General features: G+C 31.5%; 1 protein-coding gene across 1 annotated transcript in view; it reads left to right on the top strand.

The window, feature by feature from the left end:
- LOC129916082 (GTPase-activating protein CdGAPr) overlaps positions 1-27,372 on the top strand; it is a 146,139-nt gene that overhangs the window by 29,215 nt on the left and 89,552 nt on the right. The window contains exon 2 of the mRNA XM_055995862.1: positions 1,637-1,681. The gene's annotated coding sequence lies outside the window, so the exon portion shown is untranslated. The remainder of the gene's footprint in view (positions 1-1,636; positions 1,682-27,372) is intronic.

Raw genomic sequence — 27,372 nt, 5'->3', positions numbered from 1 at the left:
TTCCGTAGAAAACGTCTTTTAAATCTTCTTCCCTTTTGCAAAGTGTTTGTATCAAAATGTATCTAGATGAAAAGAATTAGTAAATGAGACAAAAAAAATTCACCATACTTCGACATATAATTTTAAAATTGAGCCAAAAAGATGTACTTTTTTCACTTGGGCTTAATAATATTGCAGTGTTTATTATCGTCGTAAATTTATAAAACTTATTATGTCAATTGTTGTACTCGTTAACTGGTTAGGCGCTTAGTGAAAAAAACAATAAACCAACAAAAGTGTAAAACAGCGTTGTTATTTATTAGCAGGCTTGTTCTTTATTTTTTATATACCTAAGACTACTTTTAGGCTTTTTAAATCTTTTTAAAACCGAAAAAAAAAAAAAATATAAAAAAAAACCTCAACAGTGGCGTGCATGCGTGTAATGCTCTTGGTATTTGTCATGTATGAAGGGCGCTGAGTATACTTAATTTTTTTTTGACTAAAAAAATTTATATCAAAAAGGAAACGTCTTTTACCTGTTTTTATCATCTGTCTCGAAGAAAAAAAAATAAAAACCTTTTTTTTCAAAATTCAAACGAAATAAGACACCGCATAATACGCGGAAAACATTTATAAGTCATTTAGCGCGTCAATGACTTCCCATTAAACTAAACTTTACAGCATACCTACACTCATTTATTTCAAAGCATTGCCATTAATTTCCTCATGATTGTATGTAAATTACACAAACGAAATTGTGTGAACTACAAAAAGTCATTACAACTTTAAAACAATTTTATAGTCTGCCATATTTGCAGACATCATTTATCTGCTAACTTGCTGAACCCGCTTTCGAAGTTAACTTTTCTCCTTTTGATAATAATAATCGTTGGCATAATCAAATTGAAAAAAAAATACGAAAACAAAAGATAAAACATTCACAGACCAAAAAAAAACTCTCCTTTGATGTCTCATTGTTCGGTACTTTGACAAACTAGGCGTAGTTAACCCGCGCACCTATAAAAAATGAATTAGTTTAGATGACAAAAAAAAAATACTTCTTTAACTCAGCAAAGCATTTGCCGCTGTTATTTAGATATCATTGTGCATATATATATATATTTTCATAGACGTGAAGAAAGCCTATTAAGATTCATTTAGAGTTTTCACTTTCTCAAACAACAAGACGTGCAATATTAAGCCAATTTACTCGCGCGTCGAAACTCAACTTATAAGACAGACCGACACAGGGAGGGCGGCTTATTGTTCCTACGAGTTAATGACAGTTGACTTGATGACAGTATAAACAATAATATAATAGTTATAGGAGGATTATGGCACATTAAATAGATTTTCCTTGTTACCGCTTGTCTTCGTGTCGTAATCTCTGGGACTCGCTGAAAAATTTTCATTATTTTCGTGTTTTTTTTTTCGTTTTGTTTTTCATTTCAGTAATTACTTCAATAAAGTAAACAAAAAGAGAAAGTTTAATGTTTTGATAGGTTGTAACTTACATAATTACTATTACAGCAATGTCAAGTGGTTTTACTGATGTTTTAAAATAATTTTGGTTCCCAATTAAACTTTAATTTATTATGATTTGTTAAGAAATAAACTTAAATTAATTCGACACTATATTTTTTTTCTTTCATTGCAGGACTGTATCGTCATATAGCAGAATTTACTTAAAGCTGCGTCAAAGGTAAGAAAGAATTTTACAATTTTTCTGTCAAACCCTTCTTTTTTTCTACGGTTATCGTGATCTCGAATGGGACTACAACTTCCCTAATCTTTTGGTCTACTTTAAGGCTCAACATGTTTTGAATTCGTTTTGAATGTTCATTCAATATTATGGTTTTTCCACCTTCCGTTTAGGAAATATTCCAAAAACTAATCTTGCACTGAAAAATTGAAATTCCCCTAAAATTACTTTTTTCAAAAATTAAAATTTCAATCGTTTGCCCATCACGAGTTCTTTACGCATATCAATATCCGTCGTTTGTCTACCCAACATTATAGTCCAAGCGGCGACCGTCGAGTTACTTAGCTTATAAGGTTAGAGGTTAAAATTAGTGTCAAATGAAAGATAAATTGATACTGAAAATAAAAAAATAGGGTTGCCACTTCTAAAATGGGAACTTCCATGTGGCAACCCTATTTGAAAGGAAAAATTGTCACATAACTAATACATTCATATCTTTGTTGTTTGGCCAGATAAAAAAAAATTTGAAAAGCCAAACGAAAGCCAAAATAATAAAAAAAAAATAATAAAATAATATAAAGGACGTGACCCTACAAATGTGGCAACCCCATCCAAATGAAAACAACACTGACAAAAATCTTCTTTGAACAAAACAGTATAACTTTTTATGCACTAGAAAGCTAAACTAAACACTATATTTTAGATAATACTCCCTTCTATTTAAAAAATGTCGGGTGCCACCTCGCAAATGCAGACAAGTACTCGGCAACCCTACTCAAATGCTAAAAAACGCAAAAATCACTTGTTTTTTGGCCAAAGTGTATAATATTGGCTAGAGTTAAAGGCTATAAAATACATCCTGTATAGCTTAGACTCTCTTCTATCTAAAAAATGTCGGGTGCCACCCCGCAAATGTAGACAAGTACTCGGCAACCCTACTCAAATGCTAAAAAACCCAAAAATCACTTGTTTTTTGGCCAAAGTGTATAATATTGGCTAGAGTTAAAGGCTATAAAATACATCCTGTATAGCTTAGACTCTCTTCTATCTAAAAAATGTCGGGTGCCACCCCGCAAATGTAGACAAGTACTCGGCAACCCTACTCAAATGCTAAAAAACCCAAAAATCACTTGTTTTTTGGCCAAAGTGTATAATATTGGATAGAGTTAAAGGCTATAAAATACATCCTGTATAGCTTAGACTCTCTTCTATCTAAAAAATGTCGGGTGCCACCCCGCAAATGTAGACAAGTACTCGGCAACCCTACTCAAATGCTAAAAAACGCAGAAACCACTTGTTTTTTGGCCAAAGTGTATAATATTTGATCGAGTTAAAGGCTGTAAAATACATCATGTTTAGCTAAGACTCTCTTCTATCTAAAAAATGTCGGGTGCCTCCCCGCAAATGCAGACAAGTACTCGGGTTGCCGAGTACTTGTCTGCATTTGTGGGGTGGCACCCGACATTTTGCCCAAAAAACAAGTGATTTTTGGGTTTTTTAGCATTTGAGTAGGGTTGCCGAGTACTTGTCTACATTTGCGGGGTGGCACCCGACATTTTTTAGATAGAAGAGAGTCTAAGCTATACAGGCTGTATTTTATAGCCTTTAACTCTAGCCAATATTATACACTTTGGCCAAAAAACAAGTGATTTTTGGGTTTTTTAGCATTTGAGTAGGGTTGCCGAGTACTTGTCTACATTTGCGGGGTGGCACCCGACATTTTTTAGATAGAAGAGAGTCTAAGCTATACAGGATGTATTTTATAGCCTTTAACTCTAGCCAATATTATACACTTTGGCCAAAAAACAAGTGATTTTTGGGTTTTTTAGCATTTGAGTAGGGTTGCCGAGTACTTGTCTACATTTGCGGGGTGGCACCCGACATTTTTTAGATAGAAGAGAGTCTAAGCTATACAGGATGTATTTTATAGCCTTTAACTCTAGCCAATATTATACACTTTGGCCAAAAAACAAGTGATTTTTGCGTTTTTTAGCATTTGAGTAGGGTTGCCGAGTACTTGTCTGCATTTGCGAGGTGGCACCCGACATTTTTTAGATAGAAGGGAGTATTATCTAAAATATGGCGTATAGTTTAGCTTTCTAGTGCATAAAAAGTTATACTGTTTTCTGCAAAGAAGATTTTTGTCAGTGTTGTATTCATTTGAATGGGGTTGCCACATTTGTATTGTTACGTTCTTTATATTATTTTATTATTTTTTTTTAATATTTTGACTTTCGTTTGGCATTTAAAAAAAAACTTTTATCTGGCCAAATAACAAAGATATGAATGTATTAGTTATGTGACAATTTTTCCTTTCAAATAGGGTTGCCACATGGAAGTTCCCATTTTAGAAGTGGCAACCCTATTTTTTTATTTTCAGTATCAATTTATCTTTCATTTGACACCAATTTTAACCTCTAACCTTATGAGCTAAGTAACTCGACGGTCGCCTCTCCGACTATTAAGAAGATTAAAAAAACACAATTCCCCACAAAAGTTACGCATACACCACAGTGTACCTGAAAATTTCAAACTCCCTAAAATGCCAAAAAATTTTTTTTCAAAAACTCATTTTGGTATACGTAAAGAACTCGAGGTGGAAAAACGTCAGAAATTTGAATTTTTGAAAATTCACTGTGGTGTATGTGTAACTTTTGTTGGGAATTTTCAGTACAAAAGTTTTTTTTTTTGAATATCTCCTAAACAAAGGGTAGAGAAACGACGAATTTTGGTATACGTAAGGAACTCGAAGTGGACAAACGACAGAAATTTTATTCTTTTGAATATGTATGAATTTTAGGGGATTTTTGAGGAATTTCAATTTTCAAGTGCAAGATTAGTTTTTTGAATATTTTTTATATGTTTCATACGTCAAAATTTGAGCGTTTTCAGAGACTTCCTATAAAAAAAAGAATTTGTTTGAAGGCTGGACAAAAGAAAATTTTGGGTGGTCAAACATAGACAAGAGGTAGACAAACGAATTGGACAAGTTTGAAGGTCGTAGTTCTAGCTTCACGGAACTGTGTCTTAGATGGTTATCAGTAAGTCGTTCTAATGTTTTTAGAATGAATGACGTGGTATAAATTTCTCCGCCCTTTGAAACGTACCTACTACCTAATCTACCTCTTTTGTGGAAACTTGTTTCACAAAGTTCATATAAACACTGTGTAACATATATATTTAAATCATCTTTGTCAACTCGCAATGACATCACACAAAATCTGCCAAAAAATCCATTTCTTAATTTAAAATCAACGTCTTTGTAAACAACAATGGTGATTCATTAATTTTAATAAAAACAATTCACACCTTTCTACTTTTCTTTTGACTTTTCAAATGACATAACGTATTACGTTACGTATACTTCATACACCTTCCATACTCATATTTTTTTTATATCTTTTTTGATTGCGTGACAGTTGGCTATTAATTCATTCGATTAACCTTTGGCGCGAAATATATTTCACTTTTTTTTTCTTTTCACCTCTTGTCTCTCTCTTTCTATGAGACTGAGTCCGTCGTTTACTGAAAACTGAAAGACCGATTAATTTAAAACGTCATAAAAGAAACCACACGAATTTATATTCGTCGATGTTTAGAAAGACTTATGAAAGAAGAAAATATTAATCATTTTTTGTTCTATGGCCAAGTTCAAGGGTGTGCGTTAACTGGTTGGTATATAAGTATTCGGACAAAAGATGTTTAATTATAAAATGTTTGTATGACTTCGGGCTAAAATCAAAAACCTTTTTGTAAGAAAAGGTCTTATGAGGGTTTGAGTTTATACACAAAAACATTTTAGATATATGTATGTAATTTTAAAGGAGAATTATTATTTGAACGAAGAAAACCCTAAAATATACAGACAGTGGCTTAAATCATGTTTACTGTTCATCACGCCTGTCTGCGGTGTCGGTAGTTAATAAAGTCATTGACATCAAATGTCAAACGATGTCATAAAAATGACAGTTATTGCGAGGGCTAGATAAAAGTTGTTATTTTTGTATATTAAGTTGGTATCCAGTGGCAAATGTGAAACTAATACAAGGTGTAGTCAATTCAGATAGTTTAATGTCTTTTTTTGCTAAAGCCTGGTACGCTGCTCGCCCTAAATTTTAGCTCCCATACAAATTATCGAAAAATTTTAGCCGAGCTAAAATGAGTCCCATACAAACTATCGATAACTTGTATGGGAATTTTATCTTGGCTAAAATTTAGCGCGAGCAGCGTACCAGGCTTAAAGCTTTGTTTATTTGTGTCTTTAATATGTATTTAGGAAACGGATCTTTATTGCAGAGAGGACATTTCTCATTCTCTTTTCACTGATGCACCAAATACTAACTTTGAAATCAATAACAATTTGTTTTATGCCGGAATAAAAATAATTTGTAATCATTTGATTTTCGATAACGCAATCCATTTAACAAAATCATTTTAAAGCGCCATTAAATTTCTATTAAGTGTTTAAATTAACCATATCTATTGTTTAATTATTGTTATGTCCATCAACGAAAGTTTACATCAACATTAATTATAAAGAAATGTTAGAATTAATTATTTCGGTCAATGAATTGGTTTTTTGTCTATGAATTTATGGTCGTTGGGTTTGGTTAAGGTTTGAATTTATGCAGAATGTAATTGGCATGATTCGGATGGGTATTATGTTAATTTTGTGCATACCGTTTGGTTATATTTAAATATTTCTTTTGACAAGTAATGATTTAATGAATCTTTATCAGTTTTGCTTTATCTGGCCAGAAATAAATAAATAATTTTTTTTCCTTAGCTGTATCGCAAATTTTCAATCTACAGACATAAATATAAAAAATAACTACATACTAACTAGGTGTTTTTGTCCGAACTTTATAAAAGAAAGCAACTTTCATGGAATGTTTTAATGTGTTCAGGATATATTTGTTAACATTATAAATCAATGATACAAATGAAAGATAATATTGAAAATAAAGTTAGTAATTCACATTTTCTCAAGGCCTGAAAAAAACCCTACAAATGTAGCTGCATTGACAGCGTATGCGAATTTAAAAAAAAAGTAAAATGTATTGGTTAATTCCTTATTGAAAAAAAGATTCCTCTCATGTTTCGAACGTAGACTTTTATGTTGATACAGTTTTTCCTTCCACATACCCAATCGGCTCCATTTGTGAAAAACAACTCTAAGTTTTGTTCGTAATCGAAGAATTTGCTATTTTATTATTGCATTAAAATTTCAGCAAAACTCTTAATCAAATTGAATCAAATTTAATGTGTAAACCAAAGTGTTCAGAAAAACTACTTCTTTAAATTTTTACAAATTTTGGTAATCTGATATTTTATATCAAAATTTAAAAAAAATATCTGGCATTTACAGGAAAAATACGTCTCATTTCCGACAGACTTGAAAAGAGAAGTTATTTGTTTAGTTATTATTTTTTTTCTTCTGACCACGTATTAGTTCAACACTTTATAACTGTCACACGATATTCTTCCCTTTTCTTGTAAGCTTTAATTATATGTAGGTAAGGTATATACCTACATATGTAGGTTTGAAAACATTGTATTATTTAACCATTTAAGAAGAACCCCTAACAAAGCCTAATAGATTTTATATTATTAAGCCCATCAGGTCACTGTGGCGTATGTGTAACATTTTTTTTATAAATTAAAAAAAAATAAATATAATTTTTTTTTGGTTTGCATCATATAATTTTGTTTAATGTAAAGCAATGTTATAAAAAAATGATTTTTTAACAATCCTGCTGCTACTTGAAAAAAAAAATATTGTCAATTTAATTGTTATTCTCTAGGTACCTACTCCGATTCTGACAAAATTTATAAAATCGTCTGCGAATATTTACACAATTTTGTTTCCATTCAGTGTCCCATACTTAGCTTTCGTTAAACAAAACATCTTCCCGTTGCTTTATATTCCCGATTTTCTTTAATGCAAGATCTCTGGTTCAGTTACGCAAACTTCCGTAATACTGCCGAAATACTATTCTTTTTACTTACTGCATTCAAAATAATTTTAGAAGCTGTCAGTTGTTCATAATAGTGCATAGGCCTTATGAGGGAATGACCTAATTTTAAAGACATTGATAGTTGTAGGAAAATAACAACAACAACTGAATATCCTGGCATATTAAGAATCATTGTACCCCGAATATCCCAGTAAATAATTTATACTCAACTATGAGTCCCCTCATTCTTTATTTATTTTAACTCTGCATATTTTTATTCAATACAGCGTTCCGTGTCTCGTCGTTCTGGTAATAAAAGGGTGTTATTTTCATTTTATTAAAATTCCCAAAAACAAAAAAATACCGTTTTATACTCCTGACACAGAAATGTCATTTTTCCCTGTGTGATGACTTTTTCTTACCTAAAGTAGTAACTTTTTATATATTTTTTTGAAAACAAAACACCTACAACATGACAAAACCCCTTTTACTGTAATTTACAACCCAACCACAGTGCAACCACCCTTAACTTTTATACCAGTTGTTGATGTCGTGACGTAAAACCACGTATGTATGTATGTTTCCCTTCTCCCAGGGGATGAAATGTCAAAAAATAAAGAACTATAATAGCAAAAATGATAGAGTGCATACGACTTATGAGGGAACCATAATAAAAAGAAACCCAGTCATTCACCTTATTCCAGGTTAATAAGATTGCACAACAAAAAAAGCAAAACAAAAAAAATGAAAAACAAAAGAAACGCCAGAAAGAAAAAACTCCTAGCGACATCTTGTGGACACCACATGGTAGTTATGTTTTTATTTACGGTAACCAGGTTAGCAAAAAAAAAGATATAAAACTTAAATAATACCCGAAGCCGGGTGAAACTGTTGTTAAATAATTACAATTATGGAAGAATAATACACACAAATAAAGAATAATAAAAGAGAATAAAATGAAAGACTTCTGGCAAAAAAAAAAAACGGGTCACCGTCGTCGCCATCGTCTTTCGCCACCCATAAAGAATTTTGTGCTTGATTTTTGTTTTCCTGCCTCGATGGTGGAGAACGTCGTCGTCATTGTCGTTGGAACGATGAGAATGGCGGCATAACCAGAAAGAAGACAGTTCTTATATCCGCCATAACATTGCACACATTGCACAGAGGGGCTTTGGCGGGCAGATTATTGTTATGTAACACAAAAAAATGAGGAAGTGGTGAATACTTAAGCATTTTGCTCACTTCTTCTTATCTGTCGAAGTTTTCTTGTTTATATTTATATTTTTTTTTATTTGCTAATTATTCAACTTTGCAAGTCCATTAACCCATTGATCGGATTGGAGTTAAAGAAGACAAACAAAAATAAATAATAATAAACAAACAAACAAATATTAGTGTGGACTTGAGATGGTTAACAAAAAAAAAAATACGAAACAAAATTAATGGCTGTTGATCTAAAGTGTGGTGTAATGTGGTGAACGCTTTGACATCTAGAAGAAGGGAAAAAGTGCTTACTTTTTGACGGCTTATGCTATCTTATGTTAGGTGCAAGCGGCTTTAAGTTATGCATAGATAAATAATATGTGATCCAACTTGAGAGGTGGAATGTTAAGTATGTGAATGCTTGGCGATAGTTTTAGTTTAAGAGGGATTTGGTTTTGTGATCCTTTTTGCATTAGCTTGGTAGTGGGGACAAAAAAAAAAACTACACGTGACTAGAAATGTGTGTTTTTGTATAAAAACTCATACAAAGATTGAAAAAATGGTTTCAACATGCGGTTTTGTTGGATAGTTTACTTAATTCCAACAAAAATGGTTGTTTAGATAATAGTTGCAATAGTAATAGTAATAGTACTACTCGTCATCTTATTTCTTCTAGACAACGTTTAATTGTTCTTCCCCTTGAGCTAGGTCTTTCTTTTGCATTTTTGAACGAGAAGGTTCTTTTACCTTTTTATTCTTTCTAGAAATATTTATTTGAGAGGATAAATGAGTCACTGATCATCATTGTTTTTCTAGTATTTTTCCAGTTCCACGAAAAAAAAATTAACAAAATATTAATAAAATATAAAAATTAATATTGTTGGCCTGCAAATATGGCAACCCAAGTCTAATTAAAAAAAAACGCGGCAAATACCTATATCTTTTTTGAAAATAGTATAATTTTGTATACATATGCCAAGCTTAAGCTAACACTCTCTTCTATCTAAAAAGTTTCTGGTGCTATCTTTAAAACATGATAAAGTACTCGGCAAGCATACTCGAATGCTTAAAAAACACTATGCATTAGAGCTGAGGCCTTCTATTGCGATAGCTGCTTTTAATCTTTCTGCTCTTTTACTAAGCAGAAAACAGTTGCGATTGCACTTAAGTATATCTGATCACTGCTCTACCTTACGAAAATTCAATAACAAAAATTAACACAGAAGACGCACGATCTATATAAGTCCTTTACCAAAAAAAAAAAAAACAAAGAATACCTCATAAAATCCTTTTTATCAAAAAAACAAAACCGACTTCGATGGATCGAAACTGGGTTTTATGGTTTTTCTCATAGTTTATATACCCAGAACCAGACGAAATAGAAAATGGGATGACACTGCGAGCACCAGCTTTCCAATACAAAAAGAATTATCAAAATTGGTTCACTCATTCCAAAGTTATGAGGTAAAAAAACATAAACAAAAAAATTCGGATGAATTGAATAATGAATACCTTCTCGTTTTTGGAAGTCGGTAAAAAATTGTATTATTACATTTTTTTTCGTGATCATTTCACCAAAAACTCGACGCATATAGTGATCGTGGGTGCCGTGGTTGATTTAAAAAAAATGTATTTATTTGCTTTTCTTAAAATGATATTTTTATTATTTCAATTTGTAATAAATATTGTAACTTCAACTTCTGACGATCAAAACACAACTGGTGTCAATAGGTATCTTAAAAGAGAAGCAAGCAGCAAGTTGTGGGCGAGAATGCATTGCAGCTAAAAGTGCTGCATTGCATTCTGCGAATTTAAAGATAGATAAGATTCTTATTAAAAGCATTCTTATGAGAAGCATAAGAATTAAGAATGTGCTGACTCTATTTAAAGGGTCCGGATGTGACTCCTCCCCCCATAGATTCAACGGTCTCCGTTGAACAAGGATTAATTTTTAATTCAATAGTATTGCTTGCTTTTCCTTTAGATTTACATTTAAAATATAATAAAATTGTAATTATAATTAACATAATTAATACAAAAGTTAAACTTGAAGTTACCTTGTGGTTATTTTCAACATATTTTATTTATTTTCTATTTTCAATATTCCTTAAATTTAAATCAGATAATGTAAAGTTACTAAATATTTTACTTGTATTGGTTATAAAATGCGGTATTACAAAAGTTTCATAATAAGTTTTCTGTTTTACACTTATTTCGAATTCTTTTAATTTTACTGTACAATTTTCAATACTAATAATATTGTGATTTTTAATGACAATTTTTTGATCAATGCAGTCTTGATCAATTTCAATGACTTCCAGATTTTTAGTTACAATGGTGTGTTCGTTAATTTTTGTTATTGAAGTTTCTTTGTTACTTTTATAGTTACAAACATTATTTTCATTAAAAAGATTTCTTATACATTTGTTCGGAAATGGAATTAAATTATTTTTTAAAAGATTTTCTGTATTTGAGAGGTAAATTTTCATCTCATTTATGATTACAAATGTTATATCAAATTCAATTTCCATTGAATCTAGGTTTGGAATAGGTATAATGGCTGAATTATAAAATTTTTCTTTGCAAAATATCGGAATTGATACAACGAATATTATAAGATTATTTTTCAATAGCACAGCAGTTTTTATAAGTGGTAACATTTCAATAGTTTTGTTATAATCTCTCATTTCATCAATATTAAACATATCGTGTTCTAGTAAGTTTATTTTTGATAACAAAATATTGTCTTTAATTTTAGAGATTTCATTTTTTAAATTACATGAGTACATGTAAAGCTGTAGGATCAAAGAGTTTTTGTCCGTCTTAAAAAGAATGTCTTCTGTCAAAGTCGAAATGTTTTTATAAAATTGATTCATTTTCACATCGTTTTCTATGATATGCTTTCTGATGGTTTCAAAATTCTGAATCATATTATTATTTATTTCAACTTGCTTGTTCGTTTCGTCAGTTAATTGTTTCATATTCTTTTCTACATTTTCTATAAACGAATATATTTCCTTAGAGTCTTCACTGTCCATAGTTCCTGCTAACAATTTCATACCGTTACCCCAAATATTTATTAAACCTCACTTTTGGCGTGTAGTTTTCATGTAGTTTCTAAAGAAATACAGTTCTTGTTTTATTGAAATTATTTCTTTTTCAATAATTGTCATTCCGATTTCCATTACTGAATTACTTGTTTTAAGGGATTTAAAGCTTGTTTCAATTGCTTCTGTCGCCCCTAATATTTTGATATGTTTACAATGTGTAAAAACTTATTGTAATGATCAATTATTTTAGTTTCTTCGAATCTGACAATGGTATACCCATTGTCATTATGAATTGGGGTAATGTCAATTCGTTGTCCGCTGATTAGAGGAACTAACAGCATTAGAATTGCCAACGTCATCATTTTGTCTGTAATGATAATTTTGGAATTTAGTTTTGCGTTTGACTTGGTTCTTATAAGATTTTTTTGGATGTTTGTCAGATATCAAATGATTTCCTGCTTGTTTATAGTTTTTTATATTTATATACTTAGGATTTGACTTCCCTATTCTATCATTTCTAACGAATTCATTTTCAAAATTAGTAACAGTTTCTCTGTTTTCGTTCAACTTATTTATTTTATTTGTTTTATTTGCATGTAATAACTTAGACAATGAGGTAATTTCTTCCTCTGAAATAATATTGTTTATAAAGTCTATTGGCCTCATTTTCGTACTTGTATGAATTGTATTGTTGTATAAAACAACAGCTTTAAAAACTTTTTCATCAAGACTATCTTCGTTGCAAGGATCAGCATTAAACAGTCTTATGTGTTCATTAAATGTTGAATGCAAGCGTTCTATGTCAGCATTGCCAGTTTTCAAATAAGTAGTTGTGACATGAAGTTGAATGTCATATGAAGTTAAAAATTGTCTTATTGAAACTGTGTCTAGTTCGTTATCAGTAACGATAAGTTTTGGCTTTCCCAAATATTGCATTCGGGTTTTAAGTGCTTTTGTAATTGAAATCCATGTTCTGTCTTCTAAAAGGTCAGCCGTAGCATATTTGGTGAGTTTATCAATTGTTGTCAAATACATGACATTTCGCATAGGAAACCATATATCTACGTGAACAATATCGTTATGTCTTGTAGGGGTATCTGTTATATTAAATTTATGTTTTATAGGCATTCTGTCAAATTTAGCTGAGTTACATATGTTACAATTATTTATGAATTTTTGAATTTCTTTTTGAAGGTTTGGATAATAGTAGTTAGCTCTCATTTCTAAGAATATTTCGCTAATCCCCCTATGATTATTTTTCAAATGTTCATATTCAATGATTTTCAACAATTTTTCTTTATCGGTTAAATCTTCCAATACTTTACTAGTTTTCATTACTTTGAGATTTTTATTCTTTGAAAAATATTTTACGTAATTGTTTTGAAAAGTCAAAAACAATTCATTATCCTCACAAAATACAACTATTAAACCTTTTTCGGGTAATTGATTTCTCATTAATTCTAATAAATTGCTTTCAGAATTTATATACAACGTGGTTCGTATTTTCTTTTTAAAAATGATTTTTTTTGTCGTGGATTCCCTTATTGATTTTTTTAATACGAATTGGTATTTAAAAATATTCAGTGGTTTTTCAGTAATAGATATAAAATCGGCACTGTCAGTGTCTGCACTGTGCACGGTGTCAATTTCGTCATCAAAGATCTCGTTGAGATTTATTAAAACTTCATCTGCATTGTCGATCTTTTCATAGTTTATTCTGCTTAGCCCGTCGGCTACTACGTTTTCTTTGCCTTTAATATACTCTATTATGAAGTCAAACTCATTTAATTTTATTTTCCAACGTTGTAATTTCATGTTGGGCTCTTTTAAGGAATTTAACCAAACTAATGGTTTGTGATCAGTTTTGACCACAAAACTTCTTCCATATAAGTAAGGCCTGAAATGTTTGGTTGCCCAAACAATGGCCAAAAGCTCTTTCTCTATTGTACTATATTTTTTTTCGTGATCATTCAGAGATCGACTTGCGAAACTTATAGCCTTATTATCTTGGGTTAAGACTGCCCCTAACGCATAGTTGCTGGCGTCTGTTACTAATGTGAACTTCTTTTTGAAGTCAGGGTGTACTAAAATTGGATCATTTTTAATTAGTTCTTTAAGCTTATGAAACGCAGCTATGAATTTTTTGTCTTTTTTATTGACTTTGGTAATCTTTTTCAAGTACTTAACAAGGTGATGAGCAACTTTAGAGTAATCTTTAATAAACCGTCTGTAATAACCTGTGATGCCAAGAAAACTTTTAATTTCTTTCTGATTACTCGGGAGTGGTATTTTGTCTATAGCTTCAACTTTTTTAGGATTAGTTTTAATGCCGTCGGGTGTAACCACGTGACCTAAAAATGCGGTTTCTTTTTTCATAAACTGACATTTATTCAATTGAATTTTTAGATTAGCCTCTCTTAATCGTTTCAAAATTTTGGATATTGATTCCATGTGTTCTTCAATACTAGTTGAAAAAATCAAAATGTCATCCAGGTAAACAAGACAAATTTTGCCAATATATTCTTTTAATACATTGTTAATCAGTCTTTGAAATGTGGCAGGTGCATTACGCAATCCAAATGGCATACGAAGAAATTCGTAGTGACCATTGGATGTGGAAAACGCGGTCTTATGAATGTCGCTATGATGCATTTCAATTTGATGAAATCCCTTAGCGAGATCCAGCGTTGTAAAGTACTGACATCGACCTAATTTATCAAATATCTCTTCGATATTTGGCATAGGCTGTCGGTCTTCTATTGTTATCTCATTAAGTTTTCGGTAATCGATAACTATGCGCCACTGTTTTTTACCTGAAAGGTCTTCTTTTTTGGGAACTACCCATATTGGACTATTGAAAGGACTATTAGACTCCCTTATTATACCCTGCTTAAGCATTTCTTCAATTTGTCTATCAACCTCATCTCTATGTACTTCCGGATAACGGTATAGTTTTGAATAAACTGGTAATTCATGTTTTGTATGTATGTGATGCTTTACTTCATTTGTAAACGATAAGTCATCATTTTCATTGTAAAATGTTCTTTTAAATTTCTTCAAAACACCGTAAAGTAAACCTTTCTCATGTTCACTTAAATGCTCGCTTTCAATAAATTCACCTATATTGTTATTGATTCCCACCTCATTATTAAAATTAATTTCTACTACATTTTCATTATTATATGCAAGATTGTCATAAATTTCTTCTTGTTTATCGAAATACAACTTAAGCACTGCTTTATTCAATATTAACTGCTGTTTAGGGTAATCTACAATTGCATTAAATCTTTTAAGAATATTATTACCTATTATTCCATCGTAGTTATTTTTGAGATCGTGTTCTAGAAACTCGCAAAAAACATCTTCGTTTTCATTGAATTCCTTGAAAACTGGAATTGAACACATTGTATTTAAAACAAAACTATCTCCGATCGATCTCACTGGTATGTGAACTTGTTTTTTCCATTTTGGATGACATATCTGAGGTTTAATGACACTGACTTCTGCGCCTGTATCAACAATAAAGTAAAGTTTTCTAATTTTAGTATTAATTATTATATAGGGAAGGTGTTTGGGCTCTCCATTAAAAAATTTCCCAATTCCATTGGTTCTGTAGATCGTGCACCACTGTTTTGTTGATTTCTACTTCTGTAGCCATTTCCTGTTCCCTGATTTTGGTTCAAATTGGAATTATTTCTGAAGGGGTTTCCATTTTGCTGGTTGACGTTAAAATTCTGATAATTTCTACTAGTACGCGTATTTCCTGACCCATAATTATCAAAAGGGTTTTGATGATTTCTATTTATGTTTCTGTAAGTATTTCCTGATACTTGGTTTTCGTTTAAGTTTTGATTATTCCTATTAATATTTCTATATGTGTTACCTGATTCCTGATTCTCATTAAAGTTTTGATTATTTCTGTTTCTAAACGTATTAGTACCTCTTTGGTATACAAAAGAGTTTTGATTGTTCCTACCTCTGTATGGATTTCCTGTTGATTGATTTTGATTCAAATTTAAATTATTTTTGATAACAGGACCAAGAATCGTATAACTTTGGTGACGCGCTTCTAGAATAATTTTGTAAGCGGCATCTAAGTTACTTGGGTTTCTACTAAAAATTAAGGTTTTAGTAGGCTCTGGAAGGTTCTCTCTAAAAACATTCAGAGCTATCCTGTTTACCTCATCAGTTGTGTAGTTTGTGTCACCATGTGATAGAATACGAATATGTATTCTACTGGTAATTTTGTTTATTTCATAAAAATACTTTTCAATAGTAGAGTCTACTCTACACATTTTCAATTTGTCTATTAAGGTGAAACTATTTTCTTTTTCACCGAAATTCTCAAGCAAAATTTCTTTGATTCTTTTCCAGCTTTCTATCAAGCCGTGTCTTTGGAGAACTGGACGTGTGCGTCCAACGCATTTATTTTTAAGGAAACCTATTAGAACTTTTTTGTTGTTGTCGTCAAAGCTGTCAATCGTAGGAACTAAATAGTCAACCTGCTGTAGAAAGTCCACTAAATGGTTTTTGTCAGTTCCGTCAAAGTCTTGTATGTTCTTAATACAATTAAGAATTAAATTCATATTTTCTACTGAATTAGCCATTTTTTTTTTTTTTTTTAACAAATCTTATAATAATGTGGAGAAAAAAAAATTTATGATTATATTTTGAATAATGAATAATTTTTGTTTATATGTATTAACAAAAACATACACTAAAAGACAATTTAAAAATTCACTGGAGTCATTTGATTTCAAAACAGCTTAGCTAGCTATATTATTTTTTTTGTTCTTGCACTATGTATCTCTGTCAATATTTAGATAGGGTTTGCTTTTTTGTCTTACAATTTTGGATTAGAAACTTTGTCGCCTTCTTTTTCAAATAGACCATTTATTTTATATGATCAGGTATTTATGAAATTCACTTATATTTCGTTATAAAATACTAAAATAAGAATTGTAACAACAAAAATTATAGTTCTGTTTTTTTTTTTTTCACTTCATTTGGGAAAACACATTAATGAATTGCTCATCAAATTTTATACACTAGGTAGATGGCATAGACTCTTTTTTTTATTCTATTTATTTTTCTTTCTTTTCAATTCTTTTTGGCACAGCTATGTTTAGTTAAAATATAATGTTTAATAATAATAATCACCATTTCCTGCATTTTCAATCCTATTTCGTGTTGAATTACATCTTTTGAGCTCATCCATCGCTTGGCAATAATTCTTTGTCACTTCTTCAAATTGGGATTTCGATTTTGGGCACAAATTTTTGTTGTTGTTGTTTGAGTGTGGTTTTGTTGTTTTTCTTTATATTTTTTTTTTTTAATCCTCGTCGCCAGTGATCGTGGGTGCCGTGGTTGATTTAAAAAAAATGTATTTATTTGCTTTTCTTAAAATGATATTTTTATTATTTCAATTTGTAATAAATATTGTAACTTCAACTTCTGACGATCAAAACACAACTGGTGTCAATAGGTATCTTAAAAGAGAAGCAAGCAGCAAGTTGTGGGCGAGAATGCATTGCAGCTAAAAGTGCTGCATTGCATTCTGCGAATTTAAAGATAGATAAGATTCTTATTAAAAGCATTCTTATGAGAAGCATAAGAATTAAGAATGTGCTGACTCTATTTAAAGGGTCCGGATGTGACTATATTGTTTCGCAACCACCATATATTCACTTAACTTAACACCATGTGACTTGTAGGTGTTCCTCAAACTTAAAATGAATCAATAAAAAAGATGCAAACAAAAGCAAAGAATGAATTGAAGACCGTCCTAGAAATGGTTGTCTTGAGAATTAATTCATGGAGTACTTTGAAGGAGATGAAATAAATTTAGAAGAATACAAACATTTTTTTGAATCATAGCCAACTTCTACGTACTTTTCTACAACAGTAATTGGTATTTTCTAGTTTACCTATCCCGAGTCAAAAGTTTCAAAGTCATATCAACTTTTTTCGCTTAAAATATAGTATATAAAAATTCCTTTTACAAAAACCACAAAAGTTTCATCTTTCCTCATAGTAGATCAAAGCTCTCTTACAATGAATCATTGATTTTTATTATGCACTTGTTTTGTCTTAATTATATTTCACTTAAGTGGTAAGAGAAAACAAAAACACACAATAACCTATTACCCAAGTGACTCACCCCACATCCATGCATGCATAACCTGGAATGAGTTCAATTACACTTCGTATTCATTCCAAATCACTTGTATACAAACTAACTATCGGTATTTGATTTCCATTTTTTATTCAAATTTCATTAGAAATTCCAAAAAACAAAAACAAAACAATTGGCATAACATTCCTTATAATACATATCGCGATAGGTACTTACTTAAGCTTTACCGCAAATCATGTCTATTAATATCATTTCTACAAATCAACTGTCAGTCACTGAACAGTGAACAGTGTTAGTAAAGTAAGACAACGCGACGACGACGACGACGAAGCTGGAAAAAGTCAGTCATCGGATATAAGTAGTACCTACTTAGGTGCTTGCTTGATGTAGGCCCTCCAACCGAGACGATATAATATGCAAATATTCACCAGCTTAAATATCAGGAAAAATCGCAATGAGTGAGAAGCGAGCGAAAATACAATATACGGAACCAAAAGCACAATAACTTTTTAGTGTCAAAGTTTATTATACTCAGCAACCAAACCGATTGCGATGTAAACAACAAGCCCCAATAATATCGATTCAAATAAACAGCAACAATAGCACCCTCAACAATCACTCTTTGACAGCAAAATATACTCCTTGTATTGTTTTTGTTTTCTATTTGTTTTGGATTGTCCCGTGGTATTCTTGCCTTCTTGGCATTTGAAGCCCCACATTCTACTGTCAGATTTAAAACACGTTTTGCGTACATCTTCTTGGGGGCATTGGGTATTTTTTTTTTCATTGTTTGTTTGTGTCCGTACTTTCCCCAACTTTTTGTCTGACACGCAATTGAAAATCCAATGAGTCACAATAATAGCAACCACCTACAATACAGTCCTATACACTGGTGGAGTCAGTCATAATGCTTGGAGGAACACAACCCCTATCATACATTGATGAGGTATAGCTGGATTTAAGAATAAGAGTAAAGGGTGCTGCGACAACATGGAAGCATGGAAGATTCTTTGAATAAAGACGAACAGCGAGGTCGCAAGTATTTGCTTTACAATTCAAGAAGGAATTCACATTGTCTTCTTAAAGATAACTTGGCAAATTCTATGATTGCGTTGAAAACATCAAAAATAGTGGAAAAATTAAAAAGATTATACTTGGAATTTTGAATGGATGAAGGGTCTATTTGAGTCGATATTTCAGGCTTTTTGTGAGTTTTTCGGAAATAAGATTTCAGCCGGAACTTTATTTGGTGGATTCCATTCACTTTCTTAAGAATAATTCCGAGTGAAATCACTTAATTTTGAGGTTCAGCTTTTCCCACCATTAAAAATTGAAAAAACGATTTTACTTGATCATGTTTGTCCTAGCAGAGGGCTTGCAATGCAACCGAATTCAAAAGGGCTTTTTTATTAGGTAATTCAAAAATCGTCAAGACTTTAGTTGTGAATTGTTCAGTTGCGTTGAAACTGAAGAACTTTCCACCTGTGTCTTGACTTCTATCGTCATCTCAAACATCATTTCGCTTTGACTTTTAGAGCCCTAAGCATAGTTCACACATTCAAAAAATAAAATGAGCTACCAACCGTAAGTCAATGAAACACAAAATCGAACTAAAAGAAATGCTGATGAGCGTGCAGTTTACGAATAAAAATGGAAATCAATTTTTCGTCGTTAAGTAAAAACTTTTCTACAACCTTTTCTTCATGATTTTCTGTCAGATTATCATGTAAATAGTGATAATCTGAAAAACCATTTATTTCATTTGCATTTGAACGCCGCCGTGGATTCTTAATAAGAGTCGCTCTCATAAAATATTTTTTCGAGTGTTTCGAATGATTGAAAACAATTTTTTTTTTACGATTAAAAACTGTTAATAGCGAAAAAATTTAAATAATATATGTAATATTTCTTCAAACAAAATTATCAATGCAGAACTAGCTTAAATCACAGTTTGCAAATTTTTCAAGAGAGCAATTTTAAAACTTGAAAATGTGTTAACTCCTAAGCTATTTTGTAACGTACAATTAAAACTGTGAGCTATCACAGCATGTAAAAGCACGGTCATCAAATAGGCTCGTGCTGAACGCATTTAGCTTTATTTTTCATAAATAAAAACGAAATTTCAAAATTTTGGACTAAGGGTGCACTGAGGCAACGATTTCTTGCTAGTGGAGGAGTCCTATTGGCACTGCATTTTCATCTTCAGTCATCAGAATTCAACAAGTCATTAAGTTCTTACTAATGACTTTAGCTTTGTTATAAAATCTTTCAATCCTTAAGACGTAGCTCAGTGCGGTATTTTAGTCTTAAACCTGGCCAAAAATATTTGGGCACGTTTTTTTATATCAAATAGGTACCAAATGACTAAAAAGTTATTTGGAAAGAAAAATTTTCATTTTATTCGTTCAGTAAATTCTTACCCACTTACCTCCCGATTAGCCGGGAAAAAAAATGTATTCTTAATTTTGTTTTTTGACTCAAGTTGTTTGATAAAGAAGTTTTTGAAAAATTAAGTTTTAAAGATGAAATTTAGAAACATAAATGTTTCTATTTTTAATTGATTTTATGTAAAATTTTGCAATACTCTTGAAAAGCAAGATTGTTCTACATACCCATCAGTTTAAAATATATACGTAAGACTATGTTGCGGCTTGTTGCGCATATTAAAAAACACTAATATTTAAAAAAAAACTACGAAAAAATTGCAAATTTTTTGGCCCCGTTCTTTTCGACTTATCCCCATAGTTATTTGTTATTCCTCAAAACCAATACTTTTCCTTTAACACAGCTAAAAAGGGTAGTCATCAGAATACACAGTAGCCAAAGGGCTATTGTTTGTTTTTCCTTGTTGCTCTTTGTTTGAATAAAAAGGGAAGTAGATATGTTGCTATATCAAAGTATATAAAGACACATAAAGACACAGTTTAAATAGATTTTTGGATTACAAGCTTCTGCAAAGACAAATTGCCGCAAACAAAAGAGTTCAAAATTCTTCTACGGAAGTTTATGACCATAGAATTAAGTTTTTTTTTCGCATTAAAGTTTAGCTATTTTGATGCCATAAATGAGTCATTGGTCTTTTATTTAATGCCAAAAATAAAAACAAACAAAAAAAATATACAAAAAAAAACACACACCTTTTGAAAGAATTTTGTTGGCAAGTTGTTGTCAATGAATTCTCATCTTGGTTGACTGTTTTGTTATGTATAAATAGTTAGCAGAAACTTGTCTGAATCAAATGAGTTTTTCCATAAAAAAACTTAATAAATAAAGTGTGGTTTTTTTACTTTTGATAAATGCTTATAAACACCACGTACTGTGAGAAAGAATTTCATAAAAATACCTCATTTAATTTTTTTTACAGAATGTAACATAGCAGGTGTAGAAACCAAAAAGGTATTAACCTTTGGTAAAAAAAAGCCTAAAAAAGACAGCAAAGCTATGACGAAAACAAGTTTAAACACACTTTCTAGGCCTAGACTGTCTAATAAGTTGTCATTTCCATGTTTTTGCGTGCAATCTAGCTTCCAACAAAGTACAGTTTCCCTTATCAGACAACAACTGTCATTATTAAGCCATCGACCGATGTCCAATGAATTGAATATCGACCGGAAATGAAATGACAATGGCCATCACAAGCACCAACACCAGTTGGTTGTCATTTCAATTTTTTGTTTGTTCCAATTTCAATTCATGGCATCAAGAACACCCCAAATAACTTGCTAATAAAAGAAACAAAAAATTCTGTATAGGTAATATAGGCAGGCATGTCTATAGAATTTGAAGGGCTTCTTTTTTTTTGTTGTTGTATACAAGTGTAACAAACCCATTTTCATTTCAGACATGAAGCACACGGGTTAGGTGGGTTACGTTCATAATGCGTGACGTTTGTTTCCTTTAATCGTTGCCGTAACTACTTACAATAACTTAATGCCAATTTGGACAGCAACAAAATTGGAAATTTATGCTTGGCTATGGTAGTGAATGAAATTTGACGCACCAGGGTGTGTAGATTTTTTTTTTCAAACGGAAAAATAAAAGAATTGTAAGGGTATTTCAAAAGTAGTCGATAAAAACAGCATGATGTCCAAGAGTTGATTTCAGCAATGCTGAGTTCATCTTTGAATGGATTAAGTGGTATTGCGGTAGATTATTTTAAAGAGAGAGAAATAAAGAGAGAGTGAGAGAAAGGGAAAATAATGGAAAATGAGCTAGTTTAAAAAAGTTTTCAAGATGTTTTGTTTTGCATTCATGCTGTAGAGTGTAGACCATTCTTGGTTTTGGGCAATAGCTTTTTATTATCCAAGGTGATTAAGAATATTTCTGGTATGGGTCGGACAATTATTTGATATCATTTAGAGAAAACTGCAATGGTCTGTTAAAACTTTATTCTATAACGGTAACATGGTGGATTGTAAAATATGTATGTTTGAGTGCAGATTGGTGGACCAGTACAACTTAACAACTTTTAAGGAATTGCTAATATTATTCCCTTTTCTTCAAATTTTTCTTCTTCTTGTGATGGCCAGCGCTGGAAGGTTGCGCTACAATCAATTATGTATTGTTCTTCAACCGTAGCCAGCTGCTTTTAGTTACGCACGTCAAGTTGGTTGAGATCTCTTTCGAAAACATTCCGGGAAGAAGCATTGTTATCAATGTCCTTCACTTAACATAACCATCTCAGTTACTGTCGTTTTACAACCCGTCTTTTCGTTGCTGTACATTCTTCTCTTCGCCCGCCGCCTTTCCTATTTTGACAGCAAAGGTGTCGGTGAGATTATTCACGAACCTTGCGAATCAACGTGCATTCTCAATCGTCATCTTGCACATGCGGACGAGCTTATCAGGGAAGCCAAAACATGGCTCCATACAGCTCATCTTTGTAGAAACTGTCATATCCTGCCTTGAAATCGAGGCTTGTCGTCGTTCCAAAACTTCATTATTCTCCTGACCGGGCAATTCCCCGACGGCAGAAGCCCCTTACTGGGAGAATCAGGTCCTTCAAAAACTGCATATACGGGATGTTGGTGAAACTGCTTTTTATTGGTCTTTCCTCTGAAATGGTTGATACCTACACTTATGACTGTTTTAAAACCAAAAAGAAAAAAATTGCGTTCATTGTATTTAAAATTTCATCATCTTACGTTTTTGTTAACCATCACAACTAAGAATGAATGAATTTTATAAATAGCACTCCGCCTTTTTATCTGCTCTTATAACCCATTCAACGTTTTATGTAATAAAAACCTGTGTACGTCTTAGTTAAGACATAATCAGTAGCCTGAAATCCTGGATTTATTCTGTTCTTCAAACTTATAAAATTTTTCAAGCCCTGTAACTTCGACACCCAAAATATTTTTTTTGATTTTTTCATTTTACAACATTTAAAGTCTATTTCGAAAAAAGTGGACTTATTCCGTTCTTAAATCTGACGATTCAATTATTGACTCTTTAAAAAATTTTTGAAATTAGTTTTTCAATTCAAAATGTAAAAATGTAAAAAAAAATATTTTATAAAAAAATTTATAGTACGTAGGTGGCCAATTTTTTAAACGGATGTTTGAATGTGATAACTTAAAATTTGACTAAGTCGGAATAATACCCTAATTACTGAAGTGAATGGAGCAAATGTACGTAAGAACCCTAACCCAAAAACAGTAAAGGCAGTCTTCGACCTCGGTTCAAATATCAAAAACTTGTTAGATTTCAATCTGCCTAGGAATGTGACTAGGAAGAATAAGAATAAATTTGTAAGAAAAACTATTTAAACTCGATAAGAACCATGTTAAAATATGTCGCCCATAAATGTAATGGACTCTACTGGTCAAGCCTTTAACGTATAAATTAGAATTTCGAATCAATCTTGCGTGGGTTTGATGAGATACATTTTTTTTTTAAGTTTCACAAAAAAAAAAAAACAACCTATCTTTCAATCTTTCTTTGATCTCAAAAGACCAACAACCTTGCTGAGAGCTATTAAATATATCCAAAGAATAAACACATCTTGATTAATTACTAAAACAAAATTCAGAAAAAACCTTTAAATACGCTCTGCCTACGATTAAATCAATAAATTATAATCAAAATCAGTTAAGATGTCATATTTTTATTTTTTCTCAATGAATTGATTGACACCAATCGTTTAAACAAACACGCCAACCTGACGTCAGAATCGACACCAGACGGTGTCATATTTAAAGAAAAACAAAAATAAGCCACAAAAATATGCCTTTTAATTTTTTTATTTTTATTTAATGCTTTTCGTTTATTTTTTTCGGGGGAAATTTGATTTTTCCAATTTAATAAAACCAAAATTTACGACCAACATCAAAATACAAAAATTTAGGTCATTCTTTTAGAATAAATTGTTTAAATACTCCCAAAGGAAATTCAATACATTTTCATTCTTTTCGAAAGAGAAAGAGGGAAAACCTCTTCGGTTTGGATGGAACGAACGAACGAAAAATCGGGTGGGCACATTGACAACAAGTATAAATGGCAGTATATGGCAGCAGGAGGCAGATAATTGGGCCGCCGAAGATGTACACAAAATCGTGTTCAAAATGGAGAGGAGAGAAGGGTGAGAGTAGTCTTTCGAGTTGAAAGCTTTTTGTCCAGCAGTCCAAGACCTAATGGCCCGATTTCTTGATTCGAGTGCATCAGGCTCGTTCTATGCGGCTAAGTGGAGCATAATCGCCCAGTGGCAAAAGAATTTATCCTATTAAATTCAGCTCTCTCAAGTTGTGAAGATGATGATTATAATGATGATTCTTCTGCTTCCCTCCCCTAACCGTCAGAGTTTATTTGGTCGTCGTCGTCATGCCGCGTCGTCGTGTGCTTCCATAACCTCCCTCAAGAGCCCAATCAAGCTAATCCATTGTGTTTTGAATTCGTCGTGTTCGGTTATAATATATTTTTTCCCCATTTCATCTAGTCGAGCCGATCTAAATGGATCTATCTTTCTATTTAACACTCAATTGAAAACGAAGAACTGACGAATATGTGGGTCATTCGTTTTGTATGGATGTATTTTAAGGTGGGGATGAGGAGACGACTTGAAAAGCACAAGCTCTTATGAGGCAGCTACTAGGGGAAAATCACTCATAACACAATATATTGGCTTTGTTGTTGTTTTTATATATAAAAACGAAGGCATGAGATGATGATGAAAAATCCACTTAAGGAGAGAAAAAAATAAAATTGAAATTTTCTCACTTTTGCCTTTTCAATTCGTCAATCAAAATTGATTGAAACGCTTACAAATGTGTTTTTGTATGCAAACGTGAATAAATAAAAGGCTAAATAGCTGACATCTAAATGATGGAAAATTTTATTTGCCTTTTCTTTTCGCATCATCATGAAGCTTAATAAATGTTGAAGGCAATATTGCATTATTTGTTATAATTAGTGTACTTGTTACTGCCGTTTACTATTATTCTGAAGGTTTGAGTTCATTCTACCAAAAAAAAAAAGAATTTGACAGAAAATTAAAGACCCCACTAAGTAAATTTATGTTCCAATGAGGATCCTTAGTTTTCGGACACAAGTCTCGAACGCAAAATTGTCAAACATGTAATTAATCGGCCATTTCATTTGCATTTTTAGGACCTTTTGACGCTTATTATTCAGTTTATCTCGGTCAAGAAGCTATATTTTTTCTTGGTGGGTCTTAAGGGCTCATAATAAAGTTAAGGTTCTAGAAGTTTCAAGAAAAGCTTATTCAAAATAGCTAAGTTATTAACAGACAAAGACGGTAACGGAGAAGAATTGTACGCGTCTTCTCCGTTACCGCTTTATCTGTGAATAATTTGACTATGTTTAATTAGTTTTTCGTGAAACTTCTAAAACATCAAATTTATCACGAGCCCTTAAGACCTACCAAGTTTCAAGAAAAAAGATTGCTTCTTCAACGACATAAACTGGAAAAAAGGTCAATATGTTACGTTACTTTGGAATGGCCGTAATGAAAAACAAATATTCTACTAACTTTTCAGTCTTTACCGATTTAAGCCTCTAAAGAGTTATTTTATTTCCAAAAACGATGTTTCACGAATTCGAAACATATACATTACATAATTGAATAGCTAAGTTATTAACAGACAAAGACGGTAACGGAGAAGAATTGTACGCGTCTTCTCCGTTACCGCTTTATCTGTGAATAATTTGACTATGTTTAATTAGTATTTCGTGAAATTTTTAAAACATCAACTTTATCACGAGCCCTTAAGACCTACCAAGTTTCAAGAAAAAAGATTGCTTCTTCAACGACATAAACTGGAAAAAAGGTCAATATGTTACGTTACTTTGGAATGGCCGTAATGAAAAACAAATATTCTACTAACTTTTCAGTCTTTACCGATTTAAGCCTCTAAAGAGTTAATTATTTCCAAAACCGATGTTTCACGAATTCGAAACATATACATTACATAATTGAATAGCTAAGTTATTAACAGACAAAGACGGTAACGGAGAAGAATTGTACGCGTCTTCTCCGTTACCGCTTTATCTGTGAATAATTTGACTATGTTTAATTAGTATTTCGTGAAATTTTTAAAACATCAACTTTATCACGAGCCCTTAAGACCTACCAAGTTTCAAGAAAAAAGATTGCTTCTTCAACGACATAAACTGGAAAAAAGGTCAATATGTTACGTTACTTTGGAATGGCCGTAATGAAAAACAAATATTCTACTAACTTTTCAGTCTTTACCGATTTAAGCCTCTAAAGAGTTATTTTATTTCCAAAAACGATGTTTCACGAATTCGAAACATATACATTACATAATTAAAGCCTAAAACCATCTATGTGGCCTAATGGTTTCCAAGATATTGCCTTTCAAAAATCGTCTATTTCGTAGAAATATGTTCCAATGTTTGTACATGTTGTTTGGATGTGGACCAGTGGTACCACTTTACTTCAATTGAAGTAGATCTACTTCTTTTTTTCAAAAAAAAATTAAATCTACTTCCTACTTCGCACCATCACGAAAATAACGAATTCTACTTCATTTTAAAATCTCTGTTACAATCTACTTCAAATTATCAAAATATAAGCCAATTCTACTTCTTTTTGCAGAAAACCAAATATTTGACTAAAAATTGTTATAAAATAATGTATTGAAATAATATTTATACCGAAAATATAGAGTTTGAAGGAATTCAATTTTTTGGTTTTAGTTGTTTTTACTAATTAAATTATTTAACTTAAATAAATTTAAGAAAATATTTTTTTTTTAAGATGGATTTTTATTAAAAATTATATTTTGAAATCTACTTCGATTTTTCTCAATCTACTTCCATTTTTTCTTCAAATCTACTTCGACTTTTTTTCTGCAAGTGGTAACG

The sequence above is a fragment of the Episyrphus balteatus genome, chromosome 3 (genome assembly GCF_945859705.1).
Source record: "Episyrphus balteatus chromosome 3, idEpiBalt1.1, whole genome shotgun sequence".
In the NCBI taxonomy this organism is placed as follows: Eukaryota; Metazoa; Arthropoda; class Insecta; order Diptera; family Syrphidae; genus Episyrphus; species Episyrphus balteatus.
Note: the sequence above shows the minus strand (reverse complement) of the source record. Positions and strands in the feature narration are given on the sequence as shown.